Below are 13,771 nucleotides of genomic sequence, written 5' to 3'. Positions count from 1 at the left end.
ATCTTTCCCAAGTGGGACTTGGTCACGGTCTTGGATGGCCTCTCGAGGCCTCCGTTTGAACCACTCGACGCTGCCGACCTGAAACACCTCTCGCTGAAGACGGCATTGCTTCTCGCTTTGTCTTCCGGCAAGAGAGTGGGAGACTTGATTGCCCTGTCAGTGCAACAATCGTGCATGGTGTTCTCTAACGATGGGCGCAGGGCCACGCTCCGCCCGAACCCTGCTTATCAGCCTAAGTGTATTGGGGCTGGCTTCAGGTCCATGACCATAGACCTGGTCGCGTTTGAGCCTTCTGCCTCTTCTTCGGCGGAAGAGAGGAGACTTAGGTCGCTCTGCCCCGTGCAGGCGCTCCGTGCCTATGTGGCCAAGACGCGTACTTTGCGTACGTCTAACCAGCTTCTGGTGTGCCATGGGGCTAAGGCTCTGGGCAAGCCGTTGTCCAAACAGCGTCTATCGCACTGGATAGTGGAGGCCATTAACTTGGCCTATTCTGCCGCTGGGAAGGTTCCACCGGAAGGAATTAAGGCCCACTCTACTCTGGGCGTGGCTTCTTCCTGGGCGCTGTTGCGCGGTGTGACGGTGGAAGATATGTGCGCAGCTGCGTCATGGTCGACTCACCATACCTTTGTGAGGTTTTATAGTCTGGATGTGGGAGGCGCGACATTCGCTCATGCGGTTCTGTCTGCCTCCGCGGACTAGTTGCCTCGCTGACTGCTCCCCAATCCTTATCGGGTTCCCATGCGCTATAAGCCGTGACGGCCCATTTTTCGATCGAGAGTCGCAAGGTCGGGCACTTAGGTGCTCCTTTGCAGCAAGGTCGGTTGTAAGGTGGCAATAGGTGGGAGCCGAGCTTCAACGAAATAAAACTAAGGGGTTGTCCTACAACCCAGGTTTTATGAGTGAAGCGAGGCTCCCACCTCAGGTGCCTTGCTGCCAGTCTGTCTGGTTCTGGCCGAATGCCGGGTGAGTGGTGTTTTCCCGGTCCAATTCCAGGCGTGAGGGCTTGTGCCCGCCTCTACTCCTGCTATTGGATGGGAGACCATGAGACCGTCAGGATCGCCCCGGATTTTCCAAGGGTCCAGTCTGCATCCTGTCAACGGTCTAATGGATGGTTGGAAAGGACACTTTTAAAGTAATAAAAGGTAAGAGCATTCGATAGCGTGTACCACGCAGAGATGGCAATAGGTGGGAGCCTCGCTTCACTCATAAAACCTGGGTTGTAGGACAACCCCTTAGTTTTAAATCGCTCTTAAAAACCCACCTGTTTTCCCTGGCTTTCCCCCCTACTTAGCCATCGTTAGGTCCCTGGCATTTATCGTTTTATTGTCTTATTGTTTTAGTCTCTTATCTTTCTGATTTTAATTTCCATCATAATGCACTTTGTATTATGTTGCCTTCAATTAGTATTTTTGCACTTTACCTATTTATATTTGTGCACTTTGCTCCCCCGCCTGTGAAGCACTTTGGTTCGGCTGCCGCTGTATGTAAATGTGCTATATAAATAAAGTTGACTTGACTTGAAGTGTTTATAGGTATACCGCTGCTGAAAATGTGCCAGATTTATTATTATTGTTTAATCAAATGCAGTGACACATAGCACTGTGTGGTGGCAGACAGAGACAAGCACACAGACTCAGACACACTGCTGCCTCATTCAATCATTACTGCAGTAATGATAGTACTACAGTACTGTACAATACTACAGTACTGTATAGTGACTGTACCTTAAAGCCCCCCTCCAGTGTGTTTTGTCATTTGTAAGATATTTCATGTGTTGCTGAGACATGGTCTGTTGATTAGCCACACTGTTCGCCAGTATTTTCTTTTGACAAACAACCTCATTTTGTGCTCAAAGTTATAAAAAAAAAAAAGCTGTTGGTAAAAATGGGTGATGACGTCAGAGATAATATGACGTCTAGACCAGACGAAGATCCACTTCGGATCGAAACGTTCTATTTCATCATGTACTGCACCTAGCCCAGCACCCACAGTCGATGTGCGTGTAGGTATTTTCTACTCCATGTGGTCAAGCACTATCCCATTGCAATCCGATCACCCAAAACACATTTGAATGCCAGGTGTGAAGGGGGCCTCAGTTCTCTCAGGAGATAGTCACAATGCTAGAGCGGGGTAGTTACAGATCCTGCGTCGCTCAACTAGAGACTGAGAACTTCCTCCCAGCTTTCGTTGTTAAAACTGGGTGGAAACAATTTAGACGGTAAAAAATAAAAAGAATGTCGCAGAACCAATCCAGAGTCTTTAGGGCTGTATCTCCAGTCTGTTTCACTACGGAGGAGAATGCAGGGAGAGCATCATTTCCAGTAACTTGACAAAGAGGCGTAGGTTTGTTAGCGGCCGTTCTTGCCGCCGTTCAAACAACTATTTTTGTCCTCAGACTATTGGCAGGCGTAGCTCTCCAATTGTCTGTGAGTGGAGACTATTGCTGCGTTCATGTAATCCTCGTCTTTACCGTATTTACAAGTTGCGAGCACATGAACGGCCCTCAAATGTCATCGGGTGGGAATTTGGGAAATTTCGTTGATACCCGAGTTGTGACGTTCCGTGCCACCAATTGACTGTAAAAAGTTATATATTTTGTTATTCTGTTCATAGTAGCTATCATTTATTTGTAGTAGTTGCACATTATGGCCTATGTAGCTACCATAATGACCCACTACTTTTAGAAAACAAGCGTCCATGTTTGTTGCTCTTTCTGACCAAGAGCACTTGAATGGTGTCCTGTCGTATTTACGACTCTACAATGGCTAAGTAGGAGCTTCCGAGGAGCACGTTAACGCAGCATTAGTACAGTCTGAATGAAGCAAAGATCTTTTCTGTGGAGAGGTGCTTCCATCACCTGCTGGCGTTGGGGGGAAAGAGATTCTTATTACATTCACACTAATGGCTGCCGATGCTTTGTTGTACGTATGAGAAGATTTCAACAATTAAGATGAGAGACATTATCCAGACGTCGACGCTGGCAAGCCAAACTTCAAATCCAATTTACAAACTCATGTTGCAGCAACGTGTGATTGAAATGATAATAAGATAGCCGCAAACTACATCTCAAAGCGATAATTCAACATTGCTGCCGTGATCAGATCAGAGTGGAGCAACGCAGACGAACAGACCCTCAAATCGCGTAATAATTGAGGGAAAGGAGTTTTTGATGAGCGGTGTGAAGCCGTTCCAAGACAACTAACTGCTCTCATCTCCTTCACCCTCTCCCCTCTCGTACTGTATTAGCATCTCTGAAAACCTCTTGCTGATGGCAATTACTGTCTAATGGAGATGAATGCTGTCTCTCTCCTCCCGTCTCTCCAGCAATATGGCTCTGGTGTCTGCTTTTCAGCTTGTAATCATCACTGTAATCATTGGCATTTGGCTTTTGTTGTCATAACTGTTTAAAGATGCCTCATGTGATGAATCTCTGGAATTAGTTGCGATCCTTTTCCTATTCGCTACGCCGCAGCTGTCGCGGTTATGCAGAGTAGCACCAATCATCTGCTTCTTGCTCCGGGTTGATCCAGTCGAGGAGTTGACTGTAATTGGAAACAAAACCCTAGAAAGCCTTTGTCGTTTGTGACAAATTACAAATCGAAGGGTTCAGCTTTGAGAAAGTTCAGTGGGAGGGATGTCAATATTGCTGTGAAAAGCTTGTGCCTCTGACTGAAGGAATGGTCTAGCCCAGTGGTTCTCAACTGGTTTAGCCTCACGACCCACATTTTTCCTCAGTCATTAAAGTCGCGACCCAAATTTCGGAATTTTCCCTTGCCAAAATTTTGCGTAACTTTGGTGCTTTAGAGGCGCAGGACACAGAGCTTAGTTTGGCTATACCTGAGCCGTTTATTCCACACACACACACACCAACCTCCACCAGGTACAACTCCTCCTATATATAACCACCTCCCACAACCCAGTGTTAAAGGGCACTGTCCATCATTGTGAATTCGATCCTCTACACACGCCCCCCCAGAATTCATCATCACCCAAAACCAAAATACATATATCTCATCGTCGTGGAGGGCGGATGGCCCGGCCATAACGACTCCGCAACACGGGAGCAGGGACCACCGGGGGAACCCCACTACCCCCACGCTGGCGTGGAGGTCGGGCCAGTGGCCGAGGTGGGGGTAAGGGCCGGAACTGGGAAGGGGGACGCCCCCGCCGCGGGGGCAGGGCCAGTTGCACAGGCCGGTCTAAGTCCAGGTGAGCTGGTTTTACCCGGTCCACAGACACATGCTCTGCTTTACCCCCCATGTCCAGCACAAAATATTTCTCCCCAGCCTCCAGAACTTTAAACGGTCCATCATAGGGAGGTTGTAGGGACCCACGGTGAGCATCATGGCGGACGAAAACGAACTCCGCTGATTGCAGACCGGCAGGAATGTGAGACTGCGGCCGGCCATGTTGGGACGTGGGAACAGGTGCAAACACCCCCGCTCTGTCCCGCAATGCGGCCTGTTGGTGGGCTGCCGACCAGGGGGTCGTGATGTTAGGGATGAAATCCCCGGGGACCCGTAATGGCTGGCCGTAAACCAGCTCCGCTGATGAGGACTGAAGGTCTTCCTTGGGGGCCGTCCGCAGGCCCAGCAGGACCCACGGGAGCCTGTCGATCCAGCTGCTGTTAGTGAGGCTGGCACGAAGAGCGGCCTTCATAGAGCGATGGAACCGCTCACACATCCCATTAGCCTCCGGGTGATACGCCGTCGTGCGGTGAAGCTTCACCCCCAGGCCCGCTGCGATCGCACCCCACAGCTCAGACGTAAACTGTGCACCCCGGTCTGAGGTGAGGTCCGATGGCGTGCCAAACCGGGCAACCCAGGACCCGATGAATGCTCGGGCCACATCAGCAGTTGTTGTTGATGAAAGTGGAACAACTTCCGGCCACCTGGTGGTCCTGTCCACCATGGTGAGGAGGTGAGTAAAACCATGGGAAGGGGGTAAAGGGCCCACCAGATCCACATTAACATGATCAAAGCGTCTCTCAGGCACCGTGAATGGCGCCAGGGGGGCTTTTACATGGCGTTGCACTTTCGAGCGCTGGCATGCCACACAGGCAGCAGCCCAGCTTCTGACGTCCTTCCTTAGGCCATGCCATACGAACTTGGCCCCCACCAACCTCGTTGACGCCTTCACTCCGGGGTGTGAAAGGCTATGGACGGCGTCGAACACCCGTCGCCGCCAGCTGCTGGGAACCATAGGCCGGACCTGACCCATGGAGACATCACACAGTAGCGCTGTGCCTCTGTCGTCGAACGCCACATCTTTCAACTGCAGGCTCGTATCCACTGTCCGATAAGCCTGCACCCCCTTATCCTCGGCCTGGTCTGCAGCCATAGCAACGTAGTCCGAGACCCAGGTGGACAGTCTGTACCACTGCCCTAGAGAGGCAGTCGGCAACGAGGTTGTCCTTACCAGCCACATGCCGGATGTCTGTTGTAAATTCCGAAATGGCAGAAAGTTGCCGCTGCTGGCGCCCCGACCACGGCTCGGCAGCCTTGGCCATGGCAAATGTCAGTGGCTTGTGGTCCACAAATGCAGTGAAACGGCGTCCCTCCAACAGGAAACGGAAGTGGCGGATGCCGAGAAAAAGGCCAAGGAGCTCCCTGTCGAAAGTACTATACTTCCTCTCGTTACTACGCAATTGGCGGCTGAAAAAGGCAAGCGGCTGCCAGGCACCGCCCACCCACTGTTCATATACTGCCCCAACCGCGTACTCCGAGGCGTCTGTTGTGAGCGCGACTGGAGCAGTTGGCGATGGATGCGCCAACATTGCAGCCCCAGCCAGTGCAGCTTTAGCATCCTGGAACGCCTGGACTCTCTCCGCTGTCCAGTCCACTGCGTTCATGGGGTCCTTACCCCTCAAGGCCTCATATAGGGGACGCATGATGAAAGCCGCCCGTGGAATGAACCGGTTATAAAAGTTCACCATGCCATTGAACTCTTGCAGCGATTTCACAGTGCGTGGCCGTGGGAAGCTGCTGATGGCGTCCACCTTACCGGGGAGGGGGGTCGCCCCCTCACCGGTAACCCGGTGCCCGAGGAAGTCAATAATCGACAGCCCAAACTGACACTTGGCTGGGTTGATGATAAGACCATGCTGCCTCAACCGCTCAAACAGCTGTCTGAGATGAACACGGTGCTCCGCCACAGACGTACTGGCCACCAGAATGTCATCCAAATAAACAAAAAGGAAGGGCATATCCCGCAGCACAGCGTCCATGAGCCGCTGAAACGTCTGTGCTGCGCCCATAAGTCCAAACGGCATCCTCAAAAACTCAAAAAGCCCGAAAGGCGTTACCACCGCTGTCTTAGGAATGTCCTGAGGGTGCACGGACACCTGATGGTAACCCCGCACAAGGTCCACCTTGGAAAACACCACCGCCCCTGCCAAATGGGTGGAGAAGTCATGGATGTGTGGGACAGGGTAGCGGTCCGGTGTGGTGATATTGTTAAGGCGCCTGTAATCCCCACATGGCCGCCAGCCGCCATCAGCCTTCGTTACCATATGCAGGGGGGAGGCCCAGGGGCTATTGGAGCGGCGCACAATACCCAGGCGCTCCATGTTGGCAAACTCCTCCCTGGCAATGGCGAACTTGGCTGGGTCGAGGCGGCGCGCATGGGCGTAGACAGGAGGCCCGGCAGTGGGAATGTAATGCTCCACTCCATGCTTGGCCACAGCTGAGGAGAAGGTGGGCGTCGTGAGATCCGGGAACTCAGCCAGCAGGCGCTGGTAATCGAGAATGTTCGACAGGTTGATGAGTTTCTCTTTCCCCGCCGTACACGGGTAAGAACAAAAAGAAATAGCATCCATCAAGTTGCGATTCTTTATATCCACCAATAATCCATAGGCACACAAAAAATCAGCCCCCAGGAGTGGAACAGTCACTTCAGCCATCACAAAATCCCAGCCGAAATACCGCCCCCCAAAACACAGTTCCACATACCTCGTACAGTAGGTACGGATGGGGGAGCCGTTGGCTGCATCCATGGAGGGGCCGAACCCTCCAGCCGCCTTGTCCACTGCTGACGCGGGTAGGATGCTCCGCTGTGCACCCGAATCCACCAGCAACTGCCGGCCAGAGATGGTGTCCGTAATAAACAGCAGCCTGTTTGTTCGACCAGCACTCAGGGCCACTATCGGGTGCCGGTCCTGGCGTTTCCCGTCTTGCTGAAATTGCACGGCGGCTCACAGCGTTTGGCCTTAATCCCAAACCTAGCATGGTAAAAACAGAGTCCCGAACCCCGCTGCCGATGGGAAACAGCAGCTGCAGCAACGCCCATCACCTCCCCCGTCACTAATCCGGAAGAGACGTGGCACTGTTGACACCCCATAGCTTGACACCCCATAGCAGTTGGTGTATTGTGGCACTGTTGGCCCTCCATACAGGTAGACACGAATGTGTGGGCGGGCTGCAGCGCCGCTGCCCCGTAGGCGCTCTGTCCACACGCCAGACTGACTCGGTCAGCCTCCATAGCCAGTCTGCGGCAGTCTTTAATGTCACTATTGGCCAATGCAGCCCGCACCTGAGGTGGCAGCTGTCGCAGAAAAAGGTGTGTGAAGAGAAAATCCGGTTTATGTGGGCCCAGCAGATTCAACATTCTGTCCATCAACTCGGATGGTCTGCTATCTCCCAGTCCGTGCAATGCGAACAGACGACCCGCACGCTCCGCGTCTGAGAGCTCATACACTTGCAACAGGTGAGACTTGAGTGCACTGTATTTACCCTCCACCGGCGGAGCTTGCAGGAGACTTAACGCCCGGGAGGCTGTAGAGCTGCTGAGCGCTGCGACCACATAATAATACTTTGTGTCATCTGCCGTAACGTTCCTCACCGCGAACTGGGCTTCCGCCTGCACGAACCATGCTGCAGCGGAGGACTCCCAAAACTCCGGCAGCTTGAGCGACACCGCATAAACAACGGCTGGAGCCTCTTCTCCCTCTGGCATGATCGCTCACTTTCACAACGTTATCGTAACCGACGAAAACAATCAGGGTCACCACTTTAGAGGCGCAGGACACAGAGCTTAGTTTGGCTATACCTGAGCCGTTTATTCCACACACACACACACCAACCTCCACCAGGTACAACTCCTCCTATATATAACCACCTCCCACAACCCAGTGTTAAAGGGCACTGTCCATCATTGTGAATTCGATCCTCTACAGTGCATTATTTAACCTAGTCTTTACGTTTACCTCCGACAAGCGAGCATGACTGACAAGATTGGTACCAATGGATGACTTAGGTCTTTTAATGCCACATAATATGAGGATCTTCACTCTGGCTTTAAAAATGAACCAGCTACAGCCTCGGAAATACAGTCAAATCCTTTTCTTGCACACATCCGCGGCCCACTCAAAACGGCCCTACGACCCACGTTTGGGTCCCGACCCACCAGTTGAGGACCCCTGGTCTAGCCTGATATCAGACCGAGTTACATTCCATTTCCATCGTCTGGGCTGACATCACCTTCATTCTAAGCGATTTCCATATGGGGAATTCCCCCAGTGGAATTCCATTTTCCCTAACCAATCACTAGAGATCAGTGTATCGGCCTGAATCTAACATTAGTTAATCCAGTCGGGAGAACGCAAAAAAAAACATCTCCCCTTTGAATAAATGCCTTCAAAGCAGAGTGCTGTTTGGATTTCAAAGTAAGTGGTGCTTTTTAATCTATTTAAAACAGCCTCGATAGCAGCGTCTCTATCTCGTCCGGCGGCCACCATTGTTGTTATTACTCCTGGGCGCACTTGACAACCGCTTGACAACGGCATTAGTCCCGCCCGTTGTTCTGTTTATTTGACGGTGATTGGCTAATCGTCAGTTCCCCTCGGCACTGATTGGCTAATCGCTCTTTCGACCGAGGAAATCTCTGGTGCATATCACGATGTCAGAGCAGAAGCAGACAAAACTCAACTCGGTGGAGTGGGCGGATTCGAAGGTCTGGACCTACTGTAGGCAAGGAACGGTCTTCTAGCTTGAGAACATTCTACGGTCCTCTGTGCGTATGAAACCTTTTCCAAGCCCTTTGGATAAACTCAAATATACCGGTAGATGTTTTCACAGAATTGTGTTGCTATGGAACAGTTTGGAACCTAGCTTATGTCAGTATTGTACTAGTCTTGCTGGCCAGCCTCCTCTCCCTTCCGTCCGAGGAGTCTGGCGCCGCAGGTCTCCATAGCTGGGATAAACCCACCCCTGCTCTACTCTGCTCTCCCATTGGAGCGACTGTTTCGGTGGCAGCCGGATGTCCGCTCCCGGCTTATTACAAGCTCTGTCATTGGCTCCGACCATGTCAATCAGAGCGGCTTCCGCTCCCTCCTCCCTGTGTGTCGCTGTAAATAGTGCCCTGCCACCGCAGTGAAAACAACAACGCTAACTAGCTAGCAAGCTAACAGCAGAAACGTACACATTAGCTCGTTGCAAGTTGGATTGTTTGAAACTATTTTCCAAGGGCACTGCCGCTAAGCGCCGCCCATCTCAATCCCACTATGGAGACCTGCGGTGCCAGACTCCTCGGACGGAAGGGAGAGGAAGCTGGCCAGCGAGACTAGTATTGTACTAGCAAACACTGCAACAGGAAGTAAGCTGGGAGATTTCAAATGTTTATGTTGTCGAGTTGAAACCGTCTCTAGATGCAGTTCTTTTTAGTTCCTGAAAAGTGAAGTGAAAAGTTTCACCCAACTGCAGTGGAACATTTTCAACATCAGAATTGAAAAAAACAGAGTCTGCACAATAGAGGAAGCTCCCATATTGGTAGCTTATTCACATTATGTAGCCTCGCCCACTTGACCTGTTTGTGTTACGACTTCCTGTTCCAAACGCTGGCTGTTTTACACCTGGTGACTTCCTGTTCCAAACGCTGGCTGCTTTACACCTGGTCAAACCAGAGATCGTCTCTCTGGTCAAAGCTAGTGGCCCACTGGAAGCTCTGCCACAGGAAGTGTAAACACACATGGGTTTTACATTGTGTTTACACTTCCTGTTAGTCGCTCAAGCCAGACTGTCTCTTCTACATAGGGCGAATAGCACCATGGGTAACGTTACGGGCACAAGCCCTTCCTCAGACATCACTATCTTTGCAACTGTCCCATTTCACCTTCTGTTCAAAGTTTCTGGCCTCATTCGGCTAAAATGTTGAACTCCGGCTGAAGAGCTCGCGCATTGTTCCTTTTCACTCAGTCGTAACTGGCCAGACCAAGACGAGAGATGGCTCCTCCCTTTAAAGCAGCAGAACGCGGTCACAAAATCAATATTTGAAGGAAGATTCAGTGGAGATAGTGCAGCGCCTCCTCTGAGCTGTTAGGATGTAACCGTCAGATAAATGGCGCCCGCTCTTTGTTTGCCAGGCAGGCGTCCATTTCCAATAGGCGTCTGAAAGAGAGTGGATTGCTGGATGGCTGCCGTAAAGAGTCAGCAGCATGAAGGGTGAGCTGACAGAGGTTAATGCTCACCAAATGAGACCGCTCGCTCCGTACAATGAGGGCACTGAAGGAGGGCAGAGAGACTCTACTCAACGTCAATCAACCACACAGATGTGGGCGCACGCACACACACACACACACACACACACACACAGGAGGCAGAGGACTGGCAGCTGCCTGGTGTCCTTGCTGGCTGTTTAGTCAAGTGGAAGAGAATATCATGGGGCAGCATGGACAGAAACAGACAGAGGTTTAGGTTTGTGTGTGTGTGTGTGTGTGTGTGTGTGTGTGTGTGTGTGTATGTGTGTGTGTGTGTGTGTGTGTGTGTGTGTGTGTGTGTGTGTGTATGTGTATGTGTATATGTGTGTGTGTGTGTGTGTGTGTGTGTATGTGTATGTGTATGTGTGTGTGTGTGTGTGTGTGTGTGTGTGTGTGTGTGTGTGTGTGTGTGTGTGAATCCCCCCCACCATTTCCCCCCCTTTTGGTCCTAGTTGATGTTCTATGCTCTCTCCCAATTCTGATTCTATCATTTCCATTGCAGCATTTCAGAATAATTGGAAGATACCACGATATGATTGGTTGAAGAAAACAAAAAACAAATTGTTGTATTTCTTTATCGGAAACCACTGTGATCTCTCTCTCTCTCTCTCTATCTCTCTCTCTCTCTCTCTCTCTCTTCTTCACACACATGATTTATGGCATATCTACTGTATTTGCATCGTATGAACTGTGCCAATATCAACAACACTCTTTCACTGTCTCTCTTAGATACCGGCCCCATTCAGCCCCCAGCAAGAAATAGGAAGATAGCTACAGAGACTATACTGCTGTGACCAGAGAAATATGAAGATAGCTACAGAGACGATACTGTACTGTAAAATGTGTAGTGTGTATATGATGTCTATGTTGTTTGTAGATATAGCGTGTAGTATATGACTGTGACTATATGACTATAACATAGCTGAACTGAAAAACACAAGCGGTTGAAGATGGAATATTCTGTGAAGTCGTCTCATTTATAAAAGTTGGCGAGTACACCGCGGCACACGGGTGCCCTACGGCACTGATGAAAGAGCGCCATGGCTCTGAGGGGGAATCCAAACTTCAAGGAGAACGCGAGATAACGGCCAACAACTTCCTGCTTATTAAGAACTTCACAAAGACACTGTCTCAACTTTCATTCTTATACAGTCCTATCTTTACTCGCTAATGTGCACATTTAGCCGCTGACAGAAGATAGCCCAAAGCCAATTTATATGACGGATTCTCTGAGACCTTCATCTCCTCATGCTGCAGAAATAATGCCTTTATTGAATTTTATGAACTTGTGACTACTTTCAATTTGATCTGCTCCTACCATTCTGGATTCTAGCTCCTTCTAAGATGAAGAAAAAGAAGTCGGAGTTACTCAATGTGAATGCTAACCTGGGAACCTGACGAATCTGACAGCTAGCTCATGTTTCATTTCGTCACCCTCTTAAAATAATGGCCCAAGTCACTTTTTGAGGAAAATTATATTTTTGCCTAAATCATCTCTTCATGATGGTGGCCACCTCTGGTAAAATGGAACTAAGTCCTTAATTGAAAAGATCATGCTGTTCCTACCTGGTAGTGCAATGGCCTATCAAGCGTGTGACTTAAGCCGTTTTATTTTTGCCTAAGTCAAGACAATGTTAAAAAAAAAAAAAAAACGGCCTAAATCACACGCTTGACATAAAATGCAACTGTAAGTCAGGCCTAAGTCATTTTTTTTTTGCCTAAGTCACAATGGCATGTTCGTAAATTGGCCTAAGTCATCTAATCAGTTATCTAATCGTTTTATGTTACATAATTGACAGTGTTATTTGTATGTCAATGTCAATACTTATCTATTGTCATACAAAAAAATTGTGGAATGATTCATAAATATCATATATTCTGTATTTGGTTCAGTTTTTTATGTTATCTGAAAAACTTGAAAAAGTGATGTAAGCCATTATTTTAAGATGGTGACGATTTACTGTGGCGGCTGCGTCTGGCCGCCTCCTCGTTTTAACACTTTTCCACCGGCCTAAAAATTAGAGCCTATTACAAGAATAATAATAAAATAAAACCGTCTTTATCAATTAACAAGTCGGAGTCCGAGTCTCCAACTTCCGAGTCTGAATGCATGAATGCTCGAGTCCAAGTCCAAGTCATCAGTGCAGTGCTCAGGTTCAAGTCGAGTCCCAAGTCCTAAAAATGTGTCCTGGAGTCGGACTCGACTACAACACTGGTTGTAGGTAACTCTGCTCCTAAAGTCTGATGCGTGCTCAACTTGGACCCTACAGAATACACTGTAGATCAGGGCTTTTCAAAGTCTGAGAGTGTGGGCCTCCCCTCAGACAAAGTGTGAGGACAAAGCCCAACCATCTCCACCCACCTGCCAGTTTACTGGCTTAGCAAAGTTTTGCTAAATTCCCGGACGCCTAAGGGGGCATGATTATGTTATTTGATCTCATAGATACTCAACAGTTGAGCCAAGATAGCCTGATATTGCTGTTTGACATACTTCAGACTAAATAGAGAAAATGTCTGTCCGAAGGCATTTAATTGTTTGTGACTCTGATAAAGTGGGGGAAAACAGTAAAATTCCCCGTACAGTATCACTGAACTATATCTTCAATCTGGGAACCCAGAGTCTATTTTTATTTGAAAAGACTTTGAATAGACTCTGGGACAGCCAGCCCTACCTTCTTTCCCGGCTTCCTGTACAGCGCGCCTCTCCTGCCACCGTCACTTTCTTTTCCACGTCAGTGCTCCACTGTTTACAGTCTGAATAGCAACTTGCACCGCGACTTTGGCCATACTATTAGTCACAACAACTACACCTCCAGTCATTTTCCACTGTTGTTGTGAAACGAGTGGACGTCTTCTATGCAGAGTGTTTATGTATTAATGTTATTAGACACGGACGCGGAAAAGGAAGTGACGGTGGCAAGAGAGGCTCGCTGTAGCCTACAGGAAGCCGGGAAAAAAGGTAGGGCTGTCCCAGAGTCTATTTCAAATAAAAATAGACTCTGGGTTCCCAGATTGCTATATCTTTAACATGGCACAGACATTTAGGCTATTCTATGTGATCTCCTTTTGATAACTAATGTAACTATTTTTTTCACTTCAGTTCACTGAGCCTCCCCTGAAACTGTTTGGAGCCCCCCTGGGGAGGCCCGCCTCCCCACTTTGAAAACCTCTGCTGTAGAGGATACACACACACACACACACACAGTTGAAGCCAGAGCAATGTTAAATCTGCCTTGTCATTTCTGTTACCCAGGAGAGCATGAGAAGAAGCATGAAGGTGCCAAAAGCCATATATCTGTC

The 13,771-nt window shown here is 49.4% G+C and overlaps 1 protein-coding gene across 1 annotated transcript in view; it reads right to left on the bottom strand.

Annotated features, from left to right (window-relative positions):
• The window catches only part of tbc1d32 (TBC1 domain family, member 32), a gene marked incomplete at its 5' end in the record, with an annotated part of 133,210 nt that overhangs the window by 36,234 nt on the left and 83,205 nt on the right, over positions 1-13,771 (bottom strand). The window lies entirely within an intron of this gene.

Source organism: Poromitra crassiceps (genome assembly GCF_964638095.1).
Source record: "Poromitra crassiceps genome assembly, chromosome: 9".
NCBI lineage: Eukaryota > Metazoa > Chordata > Actinopteri > Beryciformes > Melamphaidae > Poromitra > Poromitra crassiceps.
The sequence above is the reverse complement of the archived record's forward strand: the minus strand, read 5'-3'. Positions and strand labels throughout refer to the sequence as shown.